Source organism: Mustelus asterias, chromosome 24 (assembly GCF_964213995.1).
Source record: "Mustelus asterias chromosome 24, sMusAst1.hap1.1, whole genome shotgun sequence".
Classification (NCBI taxonomy): domain Eukaryota; kingdom Metazoa; phylum Chordata; class Chondrichthyes; order Carcharhiniformes; family Triakidae; genus Mustelus; species Mustelus asterias.
Genome location: NC_135824.1, coordinates 4110169 through 4128847, shown reverse-complemented (window position 1 = coordinate 4128847; position 18679 = coordinate 4110169). Strand labels below are relative to the sequence as shown.

Here is an 18679-nt window from a genome sequence, read left to right as displayed (position 1 = left end):
CCCCACCTGTTAGGCCCCCATTATCCACCAGCAATAATTCATCATAAAATCCCGACATCACTGAAGGAGGCCATTCAGCCCATGGTGTCTGTGCCAGCTCTTTCACAGCTTTCACACAGCTATTCAATTAGTCCTGTTCCTTCCCCATAGCACTATATACATTTTTTCCTTTCTAAATAAAGATCTAATTCGTTAACCAGCCTCCCATCCATTGACACTGTCTATACTTCCCACTGCCTCGGAAAAGCAGCCAGCATAATTAAAGACTCCACGCACCCTGGACATTCTCTCTTCCACCTTCTTCCATCAGGAAAAAGATGCAAAAGTCTGAGAACAGGTTTTTTTATATATTCATTCATGGGACATGGGCATCGCTGGCTGGGCCAGCATTTATTGCCCATCCCCAGTTGCCCTTGTTCAGAGAGTCAACCACATTGCTGTGGGTCTGGAGTAAGATGTAGGCCAGACCAGGTAAGGACGGCAGATTTCCTTCCCTAAAGGACATTAATGAACCAGATGGGTTTTCCGACAATTGACAATGGTTTCATGGTCATCAGTAGGTTCTTAATTCCAGATTTTTTTAAAAATTCAAATTCCACCATTTGCTGTGGCGGGATTTGAACTGGGTTACCCAGAACATTGGTTGAGTTTCTGGATTAATAGTCTAGTGATAATACCATTAGGTCATTACCTCCCCTACCAGTCGACTAAGAACAGCTTCTTCCCTGCTGCCATCAGACTTTTGAATGGACCTACCATATTAGGTTGATCTTTCTTTACCTAGCTATGACTGTAACATTATATTCTGCACCCTATCCTTTCCTTCTCCCCTATGTACTCTATGAACGGTATGCTTTGTCTGTATAGCACACAAGAAACAATACTTTTCACTGCATCCCAATACGTGACAATAATAAATCAAATTAAATCAACTCCCTTGGCAAAGTTGAGCATTCTACAATCTGATTGGTTGATGAGCCTGTCACCCACCCTGATTGCACATGCCACAGATCCCCTCCAGAGGGCACCATGCTGGGTCAGATGCCCGATGATAGAATATTGCCACTTATAAGCCCAGGGAAATTTTACAGATAGCCGTGAGGGTAATGAACAGTGAGCATTGTCCCTTCATCACTGATCACAGGATCCCATATAAGGTTTCCACGTGTGGGTAAGGAAAAAGTCCAGGGGTCATCAGGTGGAATTTACAGCAGAGAAACAGGCCATTCAGCCCAACTGGTCCCAGTCTGTGTTTGTGCTCCACATGAGTCACCCCCAGAGTGACTCCATCTTCCTTCATCTCACCCGATCGACACATCCTTGTCCAAAACAGAAAATGCTGGAAAATCTCAGCAGTTCTGACAGCATCTGTGGAGAGAGAATAGAGGCAACGTTTTGAGTCAGGATGACCTTGCAGGGTCAAACGCTGCCTCCATTCTCTCTCCATCGATGCTGTCAAACCTGCTGGGGGGATTTTCCAGCATTTTCTGTTTTTGTTTCAGATTCCAGCACCCGCAGTATTTTGCTTTTAACATGCCCTTCTATTCCTTTCTCTCTCGTGTACAAATCCAGCTGCCCCTTAAATGCTTTGGTGCTATCTGCTACAACCATTCATGTGGGAGCAAGTTACACATTCTCACCACTCTCTGAGTAAAGAATAACGTTTCCAGGGACTGCAGGGAAATGTCACAGCCGGCTGGTTCTCACCAGAGTCGCTGCCCTGGTATCAGTTACCTCAATGCCTTTTGTTGTGGTTTACGCTGTTCAAAAACTGAGCAACGCACGAGGCACCGACTGGGACCACTCAGACCCGAGTGTTTTATGGTAAAACTTACTTTCTAAACTTTGAGAGCAGTACTGCAGAATGGTGCTGAATTCCCTCGTGCAGTTATTAGTGACTATCACAGCCCTTAGCTCTGATCTCCCCCAGGACTTGAAATATTTTCTCCTATCACCCTGACTACCATTCCCTCAACCCACATCCCGAGTAAGAAAGGAGCAACTATTGAAGAGCTCAGAGTATTAATGTACCAAATTAATCAACAGGAAATTAATTTTGCAGAACATGTCCTAACCCTGAGAGTGTATAATCTGATCTGTCTGAATTGCCGCGAAAGAGAACAGTGAGCAAGACAGGGCGACTAAACAGCTGGTGACTGGGGATTGGATATTTGGTGGGTAAACAAGCCACATTCACCATTAGTGTGTCCATCCTTCACAGGGGCATCAATGTAGCAAACAAATTGCAGAAAACCACAAACAGAAGTTTGATTTTCTCACCTGTAAAAACCCATTTCCAACTGGAGAAGGTTAGTTGTGACTTCATAGAATCCTACAGTGCAGAAGGAGGCCATTCGGCCCATCGAGTCTGCACCAACCACAATCCCACCCAGGCATTATCCCCACAACCCCATGCATTTACCCTAACTAGTCCCCTTGACACTAAGGGGCAATTTAGTGTGGCCAATTTAGCGTGGCCAATCCACCTAACCTGCACATTTTTGGACTGTGGGAGGAAATGCGCGCAGGCACGGGGAGAATGTGCAAACTCCGCACAGAAAGTGATCCAAGGCCAGAATTGAACCTGGGTCTCTGGAGCTGTGAGGGAGCAGTGCTAATCACTGTGCCACCATGCCACCAGGGCGCAGTGAATTGAATTGAAGACTGACAGAGAGGAATTCAGTAAAATGTTTCATAATTCCGTAATTCCAATTTATAACAGAAGTGTCAGCTGGAAATTTCAGTCCTGACTTGGTAAGAAGTCTCACAACACCAGGTTAAAGTCCAACAGGTTTATTTGGAATCACGAGCTTTCGGAGCACTGCTCCTTCCTCAGGTGGGTCATCAAGCTCCAAGAGCAAAGAGTATGAGTTTCTCCAGTTCCTAGTTTTGAAACCTTCTAAAAATGATCAATTCACATGTGATCCACCACTTGTGTGCTGGATTGGGACAAATCTGATTTAATGCTGGATTCCCCCATTCATTGTCATCATTTTTTTCTGTACTGTAGGGTTTCTATGATTTCTATGATCTCAAAAGTGGATCCTGTAGATTACCAATGATCACAGCTCTGGGGAAATCTACTCCCCAACTCTCTGTATTTCACACCATTGGATTTCCACAAGAATCTGGAAAGCCATCGCAGTTGGAAACAATGTTCTCCCTGAGATAAATATAATTTGTCTTCTTATTACTTCCTTCAATATTCTTCTTTCAATGATTTTCTGTGATTGGTGATGATAGGTAATGAACTCAGATGGTAAGCACATGCTGGGATCTGCCTTTTGTTCTTTGTGGATAATACTGTGTGAAGGAAGTTAATGTTTAGGCTGGTGGATAGTTCACCGATCAAGTGTCTTCATGGGGCCATATTATTCATAACATGTTATGGTTCAGGTCAGAAACTCCAAAGTGTTTTATGAAGCCTGCCTGAATCATAAGTTTTGCATCTTGAACTAGGCTAGGATAAGCGCGATATGTTCCACTTCAGATGTGATTCAAAAGACCCACTAGGGAGCTTTTATCAAACAAAGTTTAATCAAGAATATAGTTAACATGTGTAGTAAGGAAATTAGCAAGAACTTTTATCAATTACAAACAGGAAACAAACAATCATGATAATGTATAACCCTTGATGAATATAAATAAGCTGTCTCAATCGAAACCAAAACCCCCCATAGATAAAAGGCCATTTTCACAGGTTCAACACAGCACGGACTAATGCTCACGTGATACTGGGATCAAGGCCACTGTTTGAATTCTGCAGTCTAATGCTCTTGAGACACAGAAAAGTTTGAGGGTGCAACAGTTTCACAAAACACCAAGAGAGACTCTGGTCCAGCCGCCAACAACAGCAAATTTTCACCCTTCAGGAAACACCACAGAATTTTCAAATCAACAGGGAGAGAGGGAAAACACTTCTTTTTCACTTGCTGTCCCTTCTAAAACTCAACTCTAATTTACAGCTCCAAACTGAAACCAGAAATTAAATCCCTATCACCTGAGCTGCCCACAGATCTTTCTCCTCCCAGAAATGACATCACCTAAGGCTGTGAGCATGAACTTTTAAAAACTCTAACATCACAACGCAATGAATTCATTTAGCTGCCAGGAGCTTGTCTCATTCCCTCATGACCATCTCCAGTTTGTTCCATATGTTAACAATGATCTTCTAATCTATCCATTTATTTTATCTTCTATGCAACCCTCAACTCCCCACATTCTGAAATTCAGCTGCATACAATTTCTAAAGATTTGGGGCACTTTTCAATGGGCTTGGTGGAGATTGGAAATACCTAGTGGATCCATTCTGATACACACTAATAATTGGCACGATGGCACTGCTGCCTCACAGCTCCAGGGGGCTGGGTTCGATTCCCGGCTCGGGTCACTGTCTGTGTGGAGTTTGCACGTTCTCCCCGTGTCTGCGTGGGTTTGCGCATGCTCCAGTTTCCTAAGTCCAAAGATGTGTGGGTTAGCTGCATTGGCCATGCTAAACTGCCCCTTAGTGTCCCAGGATGCATAGGTTAACGGGGTAAATATGTGCGGTTTCGGGGATAGGGCCCAGGTGGGATTGTTGTCGGTGCAGACTCAATGGGCCGAATGACCTGTGGGGTTTCTATGATTCTATCTCCTCAAACCAAGCCACTCAAGAAGAGAGTTAGATAATGACTTGAAAAGGGAAAGCTTACTGGTTCATAAGGAGAGAGCACAGCTGTGAGACTAATTGGATCGTTCTATGACCTCCTTCTATGCTACAAGATTCTCAAGAAGTCATGTACAAAGGCTGAAATGAAGGTGCAATTGGCTCAGAAAGCACACTTAGTCTTTTCTTCTCTTTCTTTTGTGTTCACACTGTAATTTGCAACCTGCCTTAGGATGTCTTCTTTTTTTAGTTAAGGATTACATCAACCTTTCATTCTTTCACTATGTGAACTTTACGAAGCATTTGATCAGTTCTCGAGAGAACTGTTAGTAAAGGGGTGATAATTTCAGTTTAAGTTAGCTAACTTTCTTCTTAAGCGTCTCAAAATTAGGATAAGGGCTATTCTTCCTATGCAAATAATATGAGAAAATTTCATCATAAGATATTGTGAAAAGGGCGGCACGGTGGCACAGTGGTTAGCACTGCTGCCTCACAGCACCAAGGACCTGGGTTCAATTCCGGGTGACTGTCTGTGTGGAGTTTGCACATTCTTCCCACGTCTGCGGGAGTTTCCTCCGGGTGCTCTAGTTTCTTCCCACATTCTAAAGAAGGCTCGGTGGATTGGCCATGCTAAATTGCCCCTTAGTGTCAGGGGGATTAGCAGGGTAAATAGGTGGGGTTACGGGGATAGGGCCTGGATGGGATTGTTGTCGGTGCAGACTCGATGGGCCGAATGGTCTCCTTCTGCGCTGTAGAGATTCTATGATGCTATCAAAATAATGGTGATGAAATGCCAGGTCTGTAATTCTACCTGAAAAAAATTTGAAAATGTGTGCCTTCATTAGAGAATAGGAAGGAGCAAGGTGCCTCTGTTACTGGAATGGTGATCCAGAAGTCAGGACCAATTCAGTGACATGAGTTCAAATCCCACTACAACTTCTGTGTAATTTAAATTCAGTAAATTAAGTAAACCTGGAATAAAAATCTAGTAATGTTGACCATGAAACTCCCAGGTTTTTATAAAACCCAACTTGTTCACTAATGTCCTCTAAGGAAGGAAATCTGCTGTCCTTACGCTTCCCAGCTTCCCTGCGATTCCAGACCCATTCCAGACCAATGTGGTCAACTATTAATTGTCCTCTGAAATAAAATACAGCACAGCAACAGGCCCTTTGGCCCATCATGGCCTAGCAAGCCACTCAGGTTTAACAAAACTGCGACAAAAATATCTAATAATAATCACCTGACATCAACCTAGGCGGTGACAAAGACGCACCTAGCCCAGTTAACCCTGCAAAGTCCTCCTTACTATACCCTGTGAAAGTGCAGATGGATGAGGCTGATTGAACAGCTCTGAACAAGGAACAATCCACCAAGATCAGGGCAGTATTTGGAAAAACTGAATCCGGCGCAAGGCTGTTATCACCATTGACATCCTTGTGGAAGCCATGAGAAAGTAAAAGAAACACTAAATGAAATACTGAAAGGTGTCAAAGTTGAAGGTCAAATTGTGAAGAGATTGGCAGGAGACCCTGTTTGCACAGCAGAAGGTCTAGGATACTAATGACCAGAATAAATGAAGTGGCAAAAACCTATGGAATGAAAATCAATTTAAAAATATGCAAATTATGAAGATTAGACAAAATAATGGGAGAAAAACAGAGATCAAGATAAACGGTCAACATATGAACATACAAGCCAGTAGCAGGAGTAGGCCATTCAACCCCTCGCATCTGCTCCACCATTCAATAGGACCATGGCTGGTCTGATTGTAACTTCAACCCCACATTCCTGCCGACCCCAATAACCTTTCACCCACTTGTTCATCAAGAATCTATTTAGCTCTGCCTTAAAAATATTCAGACTCTTCTTCCACTGCCTTTTGAGAAAGAGAGTTCCGGATGCTCACGATCCTCTGAGAGAAGAAAGTCCTCCTCATCTCTGCCTTAAATTAGCAACCCCCTTATTTTTAAACAGTGACCCCTGGTTCTAGATTCTCTGACACGAGGAAACATCCTCTACACAGCCACCCTGTCACTGCAGTCAGGATCTTCAAGGTTTCAATCAAGTCACCTCTTATTCTTCTAAACTCCCATGGATACAAAACTAACTTCTCCAACCTTTCCACATCAGAAAATCCGTCCTTCCAGATATTCGTCTAGTAAACTTTCTCTGAACTGCTTCTAACACATTAACATCTTTCCTTAAATAAGGAGACTGTACACAATGTGGTTTCACTCATTCCCTGAACAACTGAAGCATAACCTCCCTACTTTTGTAATCAACTCCTCTCATAATAAATTATAACATTCTATTAGCTGGGAGAGGTATCACAGTGTAAATAGTGGGGGAGAATCTTGTCAGAAGATGATTGCTGCCATAAAGAAATCAGAGTCAGAATAGAATTGGAAAAGAATGAATTCTCCAAACATCAAAAAATTTTCAGCGCAGGAATAAATAGAGATGTTCAGAAAAGAATTGCCACGATTCTGATTTTGAGTCTCTTGTTGTATGTATGGAGTTGGAACGTGGACCTTGAGAAAAGTGGACATCCAAAGACTAGACTGCTGAGAAATGTGGTTCTGGAGAAGGATAGAGTGGGTGAGTTGGAGAGAACAAGAAACTAATAAAGAAGTCCTCAGGATTATGGAGGAGGAAAGATCATTTGCGAACATCACCAGGAAAAGGCAACAAGCCTGGAATGGTCGTATTCTAAGGCATGAGAACCTGCTGGAAGAGGGAGAATAGAGGACTGGAAACCAAGAAGGAGAAAGAGAATGATGATGTTAGACACTTGTAATTGAAAATGGGAGGCTGCTCTGGGCAACTGAAGAGGAAAGCGCAAGACAGCGATATGGAGAAATGAGCACAGACCAACCCTTAGGTACATCAATGAATCATAGAATTATAGAATCCCTACAGTGCAGAAGGAGGCCATTCGGCTCATCGAGCCTGCACTGACCACAATCCCATCCAATCCTATCCCCATAACCCCATGTATTTGCCCTGCTAGTCCCCCTGACACTAAGGGTCAATTTACTATAACCAATTAACTAACATGATCACCTCCATTTTTACAGAACTGCCACATGTTACATTGACCCAAATCACCTCCTTCTGTGCTGCATTAACCTCAGGATGTGAAATAAACTTTAAATCAAGTTCAAAGTAAGAATACTTTCTGTACCTATTTTACTCTTGACACACTACCTTCTCTTGAGTTGTTCATAAGTGTTCTTTACTGCTGACGCCATTTCTGAGGGAAACTTTCAGGTTGGTAAATAACATTGAAATACAAATTTTCAAAACACTCCCCACTTGGTTCCTTCCATAACATATTCAAGATCAATAGATGTTTAGAGGGAGGGACACAAAGACTTGCATACAAATAATGCCTTTCATGACCTAGGACATCCCAAAGCACTTTTCAGCCAATGAATTATTCAATATTGCTACTGTTGTAATGTAGGAAACACAACAGTCAATTTGTATGCAGCAAGATCGCAGAAACATTAATAGGACCAAGTGACAAATATTGGCCAGGTCACCAGGGGAAGATCTTTCCTCTTCTTCGAATAATGCAACAGGATTCTTTAAATTTACCTCAGAGGAAGATGGGTCCACTGTTTAACCTCCAATTCCGATAGCTTGCACACCCCCCATTTTAATTGTTTCAACATTAACCATCCTGCCTTTCAGCTGCCTATACTCCAAGATCATAAACTCTGGAATTCCCTCCCTAAGCCCTCTGCCTATTCATCTCTCTCTCCTCCTATAACATGCTCCTTAAAACCTACCTCTTCGACTAAGCTCATGATCATACACCCTGATGTCTCACTTAGTTCAGTGGCAATTCTTTATTGATAACACTCTTGATTTGATTTGATTTATTATTGTCACCCATATATTAATATACAGTGAAACGTACTGTTTCCTGCATGCTATACAAACAAAGCATACCACTCATAGAGAAGGAAAGGAGAGAGTGCAGAATGTTACAGTCATAGCTAGGGTGTAGAGAAACTTAGTGCGAAGTAGGTCCATTCAAAAGTCTGACAGCAGCAGGGAAGAAGCTGTTCTTGAGTCGGTTGGTACGCGACCTCAGACTTTTGTTTCTTTTTCCCAACGGAAGAAGGTGGAAGAGAGAATGTCCGGGGTGCGTGGGGTCCTTAATTATGCCGGCTGCTTTGCAGAGGCAGTGGGAAGTGTAGACAGAGCCAATGGATGGGAGGCTGGTTTTGCGTGATGGACTGGGCTACATTCACAACCTTTTGTAGTTCCTTGTGGTCTTGGGCAGAGCGGGAGCCCCATACCAAGCTGTGATACAACCAGAAAGAATGCTTTCTATGGTGCATCTGTAAAAGTTGGTGAGAGTCATAGCTGACATGCAAAATTTCCTTAGTCTCCTGAGAAAGTAGAGGCGTTGGTGGGCTTTCTTAACTGTAGTGTCAGCATGGGGGCACCAGGACAGGTTGTTGGTGATCTGGACACCAGAGCCCAATGGCTCTTGGCCATTTCTACTTCATACCCATTGATGTAGACAGGGGCATGTTCTCCACTACGCTTCCTGAAGCCGGTGACAATCTTTGTCAAGTGCCTTGGACTCTTTTATATGTTAAAGATGCTATATAAATGCAAGTTGTTGTAGTTTCATTTGAAATACAGCATCTCTGACAGTGCAGCCCTCCCTCAGTGCATAAACTAGCCTCTCGTTTATGCTTCAGTGGCTGGAACACTTCACAAACCTACTGTAGAGTTGAGAATGTTATCACTGAGTCACAAGCCCAAAGTCCCAGTTAACTGCTTTGTGTTAATACTTTAGGAATGTTCAGTTAGTCATTTGTCTGCTCCACAGAAACTGAAGACCATGACAATCTAACCATGCCAGTCTCTGAAACTCATCAATCCCTAACCTACCAAAACCAATGAATTAACCAACTCACTAAAGTATGTTACTTAATAGAGGAGATTGTAGCCTCAGGGCACTGTCTCTCACAGGATAGATATCTGATCACTCACAGAATAGTGGACAGTTTCATTAGACAGATGATTAACATGAGGGACATGTGTAACATTGCTTGAGAAAATCAGTGTAAATTATAGAGTTGGTTGCATTCATATTTAATGTAGGTAGGTCCACGTTATCAATCATCTTCTAAACTTCACTGCTGTCAACTCTCCTAATGAGCTTGTGGTTGAAGGCCCTGCCAGTTCCTGATGGAGTGCTGAGCCATCGGGACCAGAAAGATCCAGGTTTCAAACCTTGGTGAGTGCCATGTTAGATGATGCCATCCCAGGATGTGATCCGTCGGTTGACCTTGATCTCCATGGAATTGGGAAGTCAAAAGTTAACCAACACTTGATCGCCAGTTTCATCTATTGTAAAGCGTGTGCAACAATGACAACGTGCATTTATATAGCACCTTTAATGTGATAAAATATCCCAAGGTGCTTCACAGAGGAGAGTTAACAAACAAAATTTGATACTGAGAAGATATGAGGATAAATCAGAACACTAACTGTAGCATGCTCTGTGATCTGGGTGCATGTACATAAAGACTTTATTTTTTTAAAAACTCCAAACATTTCCAGACACGCCGTTGCTTCAACAATTTCTGGAAGAGTTGCTTCTGTCGCAGTGACCCACTGACTAATTCCCCAGCTGCAGCACTGTAATCGTCACGGGTATATTTCCAGCCCTCACTTTCCCTCCTGCAGTTTGCAACAAACGATGATGGTCCAATTACACATAACAGATGTGGAGATACCCACTCAGTGAAACAGCTGGAAAAATAGCTCGAGCACAAGTAATGGGGAATGGACAGTTGCATGAAAAACAATTGTTCATCGACAGGATCCCACAGTAAAAGAGCAGGCAGCTTCCTGAGACTGCAGAACTTCTACTTTGGGTTGACCTTGACGATGTACACTCTAATGAGTACTCAGAGTACAAGGCTGGAATAAGCTGGAAACATTTCTGTGTTTGTTATAGAAAATGACGAGAACAGATGATTTTAATTGATTTAGACTACAAATCTGCTTTTGTATCTCTCTCCCTGCTCCCTCTCCAATATCTCATTCACATATTGGGCGGGACTTTACGGCCTCACTCATCGCGAAACTGTAAAATCCCACCCGAGGTCAACAGACCTTCCCATTTCCTGCCCCTCTCCCGCTCCGATTCCCAGGGCAGGCGGGACGGTAAAATTCCGGCAATTGTCTCTCTTAAAACTCTCCACTCTCTCCATCCCTCTCACACACACTCTTTGTCTCTCCTACAAATAAATGCTCTCCCTATCTCACTCACCTGCACCCTCTGCAACACAAGAAATACTTTGATGTGGAAAGACTGTTGTTATCTAGGCAGGTGCAGTGTCCATTTTGCACACAGCAAAATCCCACAAGCAGCAATCATTTCCTTTATGTTTACCGGTGTTAAAAATGGAAGCAATATTAGCCAAGGCACCAGGATAACTTGGTAAAAAACTGAGGTGAGCTGAAGAGAATTTTATTATGCGATGCACTGTCTGAAAGATCAGGAAGCAGGTTCCATGGTAACTTTTACTGTGGCACGGTGGCACAGTGGTTAGCACTGCTACCTCACAGCACCAGAGACTTGGGTTCGATTCCCAGCTTGGGTGACTGTCTGAATGGAGTCTGTACGTTCTCCTCTTGTCTGCGTGGGTTTCCTCCCACAGTCCAAAGACGTGCTGGTTAGGGTGCATTGGCCGTGCTAAATTCTCCCTCAGTGTACCCGAACAGGCGCCAGAGTGTGGCGACTAGGGGATTTTCACAATAACTTCATTGCAGTAAATAAAAGCAAATTACTGCGGGTGCTGGAATCTGAAACCAAAAGAGAAAATGCTGGAAAATCTCAGCATCTGGCAGCATCTGTAAGGAGAGAAAAGAGCTGACGTTTCGAGACCTTTTGACAAAGGGTCGTCTGGACTCGAAACGTTAGCTCTTTTCTCTCCTTACAGATGCTGCCAGACCTGCTGAGATTTTCCAGCATTTTCTCTTTTGATTTCATTACAGTGTTAATGTAAGCCTACTTGTGACACTAATAAATACACTTTTTTCTTTCAAAAGGGAATTGGATAAATACTTGAAAAGAAGAAATGTATAGGACAATAGAGAAAGATTGGGGGAGTGGGACTAATTGGATGGTTCTTTCAATGAGTTGATACAAGCATGATGGGCCAAATAGCCTCCTTTTGTATCATTATACAGTAAATCGTCAGATCATAGAAACATAGAAATATAGAAAAGCTACAGCACAAAACAGGCCCTTCGACCCCACAAGTTGTGCCGAACATATCCCTACCTTTTAGGCCTACCTATAACCCTCCATCCTATTACGTCCCATGTACTCATCCAGGAGTCTCTTAAAAGACCCTATTAAGTTCGCCTCCACCACCACTGTCAGCAGCTGATTCCACTCGCCCACCACCCTCTGTGTGAAAAACTTCCCTCTAACATTTCCCCTGTACCTACCCCCCAGCACCTTAAACCTGTGTCCTCTCGTAGCAGCCATTTCCACCCTGGGAAAAAGCCTCTGAGAGTCCACCCGATCTATGCCTCTCAACATCTTATATACCTCTATTAGGTCTCCTCTCATCCTTCGTCCCTCCAAGGAGAAAAGACCGAGCTCCCTCAGCCTATCCTCATAAGGCATGCCACTCAATCCAGGCAACATCCTTGTAAACCGTTCATCTTCAAACAAAGCCATGGGATCTTTAACCTCCCTGAATAACCAAACAGCTAAACAGGTTTAGGTTTGACAGTTTAGCTGTAATGACGACTCCTGCAGACGGTTCTGTAATCCTTCAGTGTTGTACTGGCCTGGAGTGACAGCCAAGATTCTGCACTCTACTCCCGGACTGGGTCTCTAGCCAATGATTTTCTAACTCAAAAGTGAGGGTGTTTCCATCTGAGCCAAGCTGACTCGAAAGCCTGAGATTAAGGTCTGGATTTTCATCCTCGGGGCAGATAGCAGGAGTGGGGAAAATTCCCTGCTTGGCCAACTTACCGTGCGAGAAAGTGCCAGGGATGATGGGGTTTTTCATTCTGCTTGTTAACTTTTTGTGATTCATGTACAAGGACATCCAGATCCCTTTGTACCGCAGCGTTCTGTCATTTCTCTCTGTTTAAATAATGTTCTGTTCTCTTAGACTCCCTCAGCTGGATTTGCATTCAACAACAGCAATACGATGTGACATATATAGGGGGTAAGTTAATGGTTAGGGTTTCAACATACTTTCTTATATTGACCAAGTGCTCCATATTTTGGGTTATCTATTTGGTGCTGTTTCAGAGTAGCTTTTAGCAAGATTTTATATCTCTTTAGCTGGTCACTCCGAAAAGCATTAAAAGTAAATTGAATATTCACCTGTGTCTCAAAGTACTTACTATTAATAAATATCCCTTTATATTTTGCATCTTTCTGCTCTAAACACAAGTGTTAATTGAAAGCGCAATTTGAAAGGATCTGTCACTCTTTCTGTTCCTTTTTTTTGAGAGGAAGGCATGACGTGGGTTTGATTCAATGAAGCATTTAGATTCAACAAGATTGGTGAAACATCATTTCCTCCTTTTTCTTTGAAGATAGTGGACTAGGTAGGATCTGACATTCATAGAATCGTTACATAAAATCTCACCATCTTTAGTTAAGTTAAAACAAATGTTGAATCCTGCAGGCTTGTTGAACTGTTAACACTTCACACTCTCACATTCTATGCAGTAAACTGATTTCTGGTGGACAGAAAACCATTCGGAGTGTAGCTGCAGCTCGCCCTGGAGTCTGTAGTTTTAGTTTTCAACGTCCCTTATTACACTGTATAAATGGGTACGCACTCAAGCAAATCTTCAGTCTGGCTGATGCCCTGTTGAAATGTCTGTTCAAATCTCCTGCTTCTCATTGAATAAGTGAGTAGAGCAGGAGGTAGAGACACTGACTTTAATAAGAAAACAGACAAAGGTTGGAGGAGAGTTGACTTTATTAAAGTCTCCCTCTGCTGTCACCATATCCTCATCAAGTCCCAGGATACTTGGCTGGGATAAGGAGCTGAGAATATGCACGGCTGACTGAAAATATTCCCCAGGTAAAAGTCAAACGTTATGAGTGTTTATGCTGTGTAAATATTAGGTTTAAGGTTGCACCATCTGACCTCCTTGCAATTTCAAAATCAGCCACCTTCAAGATGGTTGGGGCGGCACGGTGGCACAGCTGCCTCACAGCGCCAGGAACCTGGGTTCAATTCAGATGCCTGTCTGTGTGGAGTTTGCATGTTCTCCCTGTGTCTGCGTGGGTTTCCTCCGGGTGCTCTGGTTTCCTCCCACACTCCAAAGATGTGCAAGTTAGGTGAATTGGCCATGCTCAATTGACCCTTATTGTCCAAAGATGTGCAGGTTAAGGGGATTAGTCATGGTAAATATGTGGAGTTATGGGGACAGGGTGGGGAACAGGGCCTGGGTTTGATACTCTGTCAGAGAGTCGGTGCTGACTTGATGGGCCGAATGGCCTCTTCTGCAATGTAGGGATTCTATGATAAATTCAGAATAGAGTCACCAATTTGGCAATCAGCAACTCAGTTCAGGAGAGGAAAAATCTGATAAGCCCACACCTTAACTCACACCAAGTCCTGTTCACCCAACACCTCGCTGGCCTACATTAACTCCCAGTTAAGCAATGCCTCAATTTTAAAATTCTCAACCCTGTTTTCAATTAACTTTGTGGTTTCGCCCCCCTCCCAATTTCTGTAATCTTCTCCAGTCCCATAACTCTGGCCCCTTGAGCATCCCCAATTTTAATAGCTCTACCATTGGTGGCCGTGCCTTCAGCTGCCTGAGCACCAAGCTCTCAAACCTCTCACCACTCCACCACTCTCACTCTCCTCCTTTAGGACACTCCTTAAAACTACCTCTTTGAGCAAGCTTTTGGTCATCTGTATCTCCTTGTGTGGCTGTGTCCCTTCCACGTTTTATTACAGTAACGGCACTATACAAGTACAAGTGGTGGTTGTTGTTAAAGAAAAACAGAATATAGCAATGGTGCAGAAAATTTATATCTTCCGACTCAATCTCTTGCGGCAATGCACACAGCGGCTCAAGACCTAATGTAGTCTTCAGATGAAGTTGGATTATTAGATGGGGAGAAGATAGATCAGCATCCTCATTCATAATACAATCCCCCTTTTAAAGTCATAGAGTCATCGAGGTTTACAACATGGAAACAGGCCCTTCAGCCCAACTTGTCCATGCCACCTAGTTTTTACCACTAAGCTAGTCCCAATTGTCCATGTTTGGCCCATATCCCTCTGTACCCATCTTACTCATGTAACTGTCTAAATGCTTTTAAAAAGACAATGCTGTACCCACCTCTACTTCCTCTGGCAACTCGTTCCAGACACTCACCACCCTCATGTATGCTGTCTTTATTTTATATTTTTCACATTAAATTAATATTTATTGTGGAACATAATATTGTAATGCAAAGCATGTCAAACTTAACTGCATAGCCTCCATGAACTTTTTTTCTTTATTGGAGGCAGCAAGACAGTGGGATTGATTTAATATTACTAGTAAAGAGCTGATGGGCCAAATGGCCTCACTGCTGTGCTATAAGTTTCTATGACTCTGTTGTAACTTCCTGATTGCAAATCGGAATTGGATGATTTCTGAGAAAGGTTACATGCCATATAAGGAACCTAAGAAGCAGAACAATCTATTCAGCCCGGTGAATCTATTCTGCCATTCACCAGATGATGTATGATCTATAGCTAGCTCCAGCCACCTGCCTTGGCTCCATCTCCTTTTATATTTTAGGCTAACAAAAATCTATCAGTCTCCAGTTTTGAAACTTGTGCCAACTGGTGTCAATTGCTTTTTGCGGGGAGTGAGTTCCACACTTCTAGGTGGCACAGTGGTTAGCACTGCTGCCTCACAGTGCCAGGGACCTGGCTTCAATTCCTGGCTTGGGTTACTGTCTGTTTGGAGTCTGCGCGTTCTCCCCGTGTCTGTGTGGGTTTCCTCCAGGTGCTCCGGCTTCCTCCCACAGTCCGAAAGACGTGCTGGTTAGGGTGCATTGGCTGTGCTAAATTCTCCCTCAGTGTACCCGAACAGGTGCCGGAGTGTGGCGACTAGGGGATTTTCACAGTAACTTCATTGCATTGTTAATGTAAGCCTACTTGTGACACTAATAAATAAACTTAAATGTAAATGTACCACTCTTTGTGTGAAGAAGGATTTCCTAACTTGTCCCCTCAACAAAAGATGTCCCTGACAACAAAAGATGTCCCCTGATTTGAAGGTTGTACTCCCCCCCTTACCCCAACTCCCCATACCCTCTGCTTTATCAATTCCTTTCAAAAATCCTGAAATTTCTTCATCAAATTATCCCTTTGCTTACTAAATTCCAGTAAGAAGTCTCACAACACCAAGTTAAAGTCCAACAGGTTTATTTGGAATCACGAGCTTTTGGAATGCTATATTCCAAGCATAAGTCTAGTTTTGGAATTACTCCTTGCCTGGGAAATGTGCCACGGAAAGGATTGATTCAAGTAAATAAAACTGGTTGGGTCGATGTAATTAAGGAAGTTCAGAACGAGTCAATTGCACTTCTCTGGTGCTCAACAAAGAACTATATAACTGCAGGACAACACTGCAAGTCTCCAGGAGACAATGTTCATCATGAGTTGTGAAAGTTCAATGGCCTTGACATCCATTAAAGTCAAAGGGCGGTCGCCACACATTTAAACAATTTATTAATCAAGTGGCAGTTCCGTAAATCAACCACCCAGCACCTGAGTCAACAGATGTCTGTTTAACTAAATCACTATCTACCCAACTTGAACTTAGTTACACCACAAAAAAGACAGGTGGTCAGCTGACTAATCGATACATTGATCTGTGAATCCTCGATTGCACAGACAGGTTGACGGGGTGGTTTATCATCGAGGGGCCGAGTGTTTTGGGGGTTTTTTTAAAGAATTTTTTTTTCAAATTTAAAGAATCAGAGAAACGGAAAGTACAGAATATTCAGTGAATGTTCAGAAAAACAATTATCATTGCAGAAGAATGTGTGCACAGTAATTCTATGTTCTTTCCAGACTGTTCCAGGCCCGTGCGTCAGGGTTGTCATTCAAGACAGGATGCTAAGGGGAAAGTGTGAAGACAGGAACCACAAACCAGAATAAATTCAATAGAAATAGATGTTTATTGGAGAATAACAAAATGCAGATAAAAAGGGTAAATATGTAGGTTAAAATCAAAAGAAAAATAGCCTAAAATAAGGGGCTTGGATTGAGATAAGACCCTAAACTCATACCATGGTAAAAGTAAAAGTTTATTTATTAGTCACAAGTAGGCTTACATTAACACTGCAATGAAGTTACTGTGAAATTCCCCTCATTGCCACACTCTGGCGCCCGTTCGGGTACACGGAGGGAGAATTTAGCACAGCCAATGCACCTAACCTATAGAGTGGATGTGGAGGGAATGTTTCCACGAGTAGGAAAAACTAGAACCAGGGGGCACAACTTCAGGTTAAAGGGACGATCCTTTAAAACAGAGATGAGGAGGAATTTCTTCAGCCAGAGAGTGGTGAATCTGTGGAACTCTTTGCCGCAGAAAGCTGTGGAGGCTAGATTATTGAGCGTCTTTAAGATAGGGATAGATAGGTTCTTGATTAATAAGGGGATCAGGGGTTATGGGGAAAAGGCAGGAGAATGGGGATGAGAAAAGTATCAGCCATGATTGAATGGCGGAGCAGACTCAATGGGCAGAGTGGCCTAATTCCGTTCCTGAGTCTTATGGTCTAACCTGCACATCTTTGGACTGTGGGAGGGAACCGGAGCACCCGGAGGAAACCCATGCAGACACAGGGGTAATGTGCAAATTCTACACACACACTGACCCAAGCTGGGAATCGAACCCAGGTCCCTGGTGCTGTGAGGCAGCAGTGCTAACCACTGTGCCACCATGCCATGGCCGCCAGTGTATGACAGCAGTACCTGCCTGATTGTCTTCACCGATTACACAGTTCAGCAACATCTTCATTTAAAAATTCTGATCCTTGGGGGCTGACTCCATTCCGGTTTTTTTATACGAAGGTGAAGCTCCACAATTCTGGTCCTGACTTCCAAACCGGGCCTCTTCAGAAATGTAGAGCACACCTGTTCTGAGTCCTCGTTGGTTGTGCAGAATCATTGAGGAAGCCAAACCACCACCCATTTTCTTACGGCACTGGCTGCTATCTTTCGGTAAGTCTTCATTCTCTAACACAATGAAAAGCTTTGGGGCATTTAAATATCTTTTCCATGTGTTAGTGTGAATGAGTGAGGTAAGAGCGTAATTGGGTAGAGTGGATAGGACGCCAGCTGAGTAGGGTGACAGATGGCAGGGTGGGCAGTGTCAGGGAAGTCAAAGGGTCGGGGGAGGTTCGGAGGGTCAGAGATGTTGGAGGATCGGGTGGAGAGTCGGGGGTGGGGGAGTCAGTGGGAAGTTAGGAGTGCCAGTTGTACAGTTATTCAGGAGTTAGACATGATTTTTTTTCCCCCTAATATTTCCTGGGTAACTATCAAGGTAACTGAGACGGAACCCTCCAAAGTCTCTGATGCGTTGATGGCCGTTTTCGGGGGGTTCCAGACGCAGGAGAAATGCCCATCAGAAGTTGCAACTTCATGGCCAATTCCTGCAGAATCAGCGCATTGGGATATTTGAAGGATTCCATAGTCTATCCTCTGGGGTATGTCCAGTCTCTGACCATCCAGAGACAGGAAGATCTGGGCTAATGTTTTCAAATCCCTCCATGGCCTCACCTCTCCACATCCAAGGATATTATTAAACTAGAAAGAGTGCAAAGAAGATTTACCAGAATGCTTCCGGGCTTGGTGGTTTGAGTTATAAGAAGAGGCTGGATAGACTGGGACTTTATTCTCTGGAGCTTAGGAGACTGAGGGGTGATCTTATAGAGGTCTATAAAATAGAGGGGCATAGATAAGGTAGATAGTCAACGTCTTTTCCCAAAGGTAGGGG

The 18679-nt window shown here is 43.4% G+C and overlaps 1 long non-coding RNA gene across 1 annotated transcript; it reads left to right on the top strand.

Moving 5' to 3' along the window:
- Positions 1-7722: 7722 nt before the first annotated feature.
- LOC144511168 (uncharacterized) lies at positions 7723-17887 on the top strand. The gene is made up of 4 exons (XR_013500755.1): positions 7723-7813; positions 12817-12873; positions 13164-13261; positions 17755-17887. It is a non-coding gene; the product is annotated as an uncharacterized LOC144511168 (long non-coding RNA).
- The last annotated feature ends 792 nt before the right edge of the window (positions 17888-18679 follow it).